The sequence below is a fragment of the Lissotriton vulgaris genome, unplaced genomic scaffold (genome assembly GCF_964263255.1).
Source record: "Lissotriton vulgaris unplaced genomic scaffold, aLisVul1.2 SCAFFOLD_1358, whole genome shotgun sequence".
In the NCBI taxonomy this organism is placed as follows: Eukaryota; Metazoa; Chordata; class Amphibia; order Caudata; family Salamandridae; genus Lissotriton; species Lissotriton vulgaris.
The window spans coordinates 21,187-24,717 of NW_028244896.1; positions in this window are offsets into that span (position 1 = coordinate 21,187).

Here is a 3,531-nt window from a genome sequence, read left to right on the forward strand (position 1 = left end):
AAGTCCCACAGAAGGGGGTTGGCTACAGCCCTTTTGAACTTCTGTACGGGCATCCTGTAAGGGGACCCCTGTGTTTGGTGAAGGAAGGATGGGAGAGACCTCTCAAAAAGCCTGCAGCCAACATAGTGGACTATGTGCTTGGCCTCCGCTCGCGGATGGCCGAATACATGGAAAAGGCATCTGAAAACCTTAAGGCCAGCCAAGAACTCCAGAAAGCTTGGCATGACCAAAAGGCTGTCTTGACTGTTTACCAGCCCGGACAGAAGGTGTGGGTGTTGGAGCCAGTGGCCCCAGCAGCACTCAAGGACAAATGGTCCGGGCCCCACACCATCCTGGAGAAAAAGGGAGAGGTCACCTACCTGGTCGACCTGGGAACTCCCCGGAGCCCCCACAGGGTGCTTCATGTCAACAGGCTCAAAGCGTATGTCGACAGGAAGGACATGAGTTTGCTCATGGCCCTAGATGAGGGACAGGAAGAGGAGAGTGACCCTCTCCCCGACCTACTCACTCAGAATCCTGACGATGGATCGGTAGACGGTGTTGTCTTTTGTGGCAGCCTCTCCGAACATCAACAGAGCGACTGTAAACAGGTTCTTCAGTCGTTCCGACATATGTTTTCTCTAACACCCAGTCAGACCAATTGGTGCACCCATGAGGTTGACACTGGTGACAGCTTGCCCGTGAAGAGTAAAATCTACCGGCAGCCTGATCACGTTAGAGACTGCATCAAGAGTGAGGTGCAGAAAATGTTGGAGTTGGGAGTCATTGAACCCTCGGATAGCCCCTGGGCTAGTCCCGTAGTTCTAGTGCCGAAACCTCACACCCAGGGTGGTAAGAGAGAGATGAGGTTCTGCGTAGACTACAGGGGTCTCAATGCAGTCACTAAGACTGACGCCCACCCGATACCAAGGGCAGACGAGCTTATCGATAGATTGGCTTCGGCCAACTACCTAAGTACGTTTGACCTGACAGCTGGGTATTGGCAAATCAGGTTAGCTGAGGACGCCAAGCCTAAGACAGCATTTTCAACCCCTGGTGGGCATTATCAGTTCGTGGTGATGCCCTTCGGTCTGAAAAATGCACCTGCCACCTTCCAAAGGTTGGTGAATCAAGTCCTTACTGGGCTGGATGACTTCTGTGCGGCGTATCTTGACGATATTGCTGTCTTTAGCTCCACCTGGGAGGATCACCTGGTCCACCTGCGGAAAGTGTTAGAGGCGCTGCAAGCGGCAGGCCTCACTATCAAGGCCACCAAGTGCCAGATAGGGCAGACACAGGTTGTATACCTGGGCCACCTTGTCGGTGGAGGCCAGGTTCAGCCACTGGAGAGCAAGATACAGTCAATCAGGGACTGGGCTCCTCCAACCACCCAGACTCAGGTTCGAGCTTTCTTGGGCCTGACTGGTTACTATAGGAAATTTGTCAGGAACTATGGTTCAATTGTGACACCATTAAATGAACTGACAAGTAAGAAAATGCCAAAAAAAGTTCAGTGGACAGCGAGCTGTCAAAAAGCATTCGATGACCTAAAGCAGGCCATGTGCACGGCGCCTATCCTCAAGAGTCCGGACTACTCCAAACCATTCATTGTCCAAACAGATGCTTCTGAGTTGGGTGTGGGAGCTGTTCTTTCTCAACTGAATTTTGATGGTCAAGACCAGCCCATTGCTTTTATAAGTAGAAGGCTGACCCCTAGAGAGAAGAATTGGTCAGCTATTGAGAGGGAGGCCTTTGCTGTGGTGTGGGCCCTGAAGAAGCTGAGGCCATACTTGTTTGGCACTCACTTCAAGATTCAGACCGACCACAAGCCCCTCTTGTGGCTAAATCAGATGAAGGGTGAAAACCCCAAACTGCTAAGGTGGTCCATTTCCCTACAGGGGATGGACTTTACAGTGGAACATAGACCTGGTACTGATCATGGCAATGCCGATGGGCTCTCCAGATATTTCCACTTAGAACAAGAAGACTCACCTGGTCAAGGTTAGCTTAGTGTTCCGACGTTTGGGGGGGGGTCATGTAGGAGAGTAGGGTCTGCAATCCTATGATCACCCAGATTTTTTGCTTTTGTTTCACTGGTTTACGACTTTCTCTGGCTGTGGGCCTGCTAATCAGACCCACAGCCTGGCTGTTCTCTTTCTAAATTACGAGATGTACCCTAGGTGCATTTACCAATTGGTACTGGGCCACCTTATCAGACCCTGTAACTCAGGGCATAGGTGTACCCAGGGCCGCCAGGGGCTGCAGCATGTATTATGCCACCCCTGGCTGGCCGCCTAAATCTGACACAACTGGCTGCACGACAGCTGGGGCGAAGTCGTGTAATCACGCTTTGCTATAGATATAGTAGCCCTATATCTAACCATCCAATGGACACTCGAGTCCCTATCAGTCACTCCTATGGCAGGCCTTGACAATCCTGAAGGCAGAGTGCATGGGCTCGTGTGAACTAGGCTCTGGCCCGAGCCGAGCCCGGTTGCAGCTTGCGGAATCAAGACCCAATGGCTGTTCCATGATAACGCGTACCACATCGGTAACTTCGGTGTCGCGTTATCAAGACATGTCGAGTAAGGTGTCATACGAATCGGGGTGCTGCCCTCTCACCAACCTGGCGACGAGGTTAGCATTCCGCCCTTCTAGAGGGACACGACATGTACGTAACTGTGAACCCCGGTTAAAGTTAACTAAAGCCTCAGCTCCACAAAATGGATGCTGCCACCACAGACACGAGTCTGACCTCCTGCTGCTGGGAGTCCTTCCAGCGAGGAGCGCTTGGACAAAGGGTTTCCTGTCAAGGGCGGTGTTCGCACCGTCCCAGACAGGGTTTGTGTATTCTGGGTAGGTAGGGCTTTTGCGAGAAGGTGACTGCGGAGTGGCACCCCGGTGCTCACTACGCATCTGCCGGTCAGAACCAGTTCCAGGGGCGCCAGCCCTGGCCTGGGGAAAGTCCGGCAGGGGAGAGGGGTGTAACTACCCCCCTTCCTGGTCCCACCCTTAGGGCAGGACCTAGTCATGCACCCGCCCCTTTCTTTAGGATAAAGGCCGGAGCGGGGACCCTTCCAAATTAGATCATCTTTGAATCAAGAACTACTTTCTACGAAAGGACATTCGAGACTCTTCTCAAGATTTCTCCCTTGTGACTAAGGAGTAGTCACCCTGCATCAGCGGGCACCATCTAAGAACTCTGCGGTTTGCTGCAAGTCCTTCCTCAAGGAATCCGACGGCCCAGCTCGACGAGAACCGGCTTCCCTGGCACCTCTGACCTCTACCCACGTCATCAGCTCAGCTGTGATCTGTGGGTGCGACGAGACCTCGAGGGACCGGCCATCATCAGAACCTGCACGCTCTTAACCAGCACGACCTTCGAAGCAATTCCCTGGTGAGTGCTCTGGGGTCCGAGAAGCCCCGACCCTGAGCCGCTCTAGCACCGAAGTCCAGCCCCCCAGCATCTCCACGATCTGCGTGGGGCCCTTCTGCTCGCTGCTCAGCACGTTGTCTGGTCACTAGCCGCTGGCTTGTGCCCTTCTTTGACGA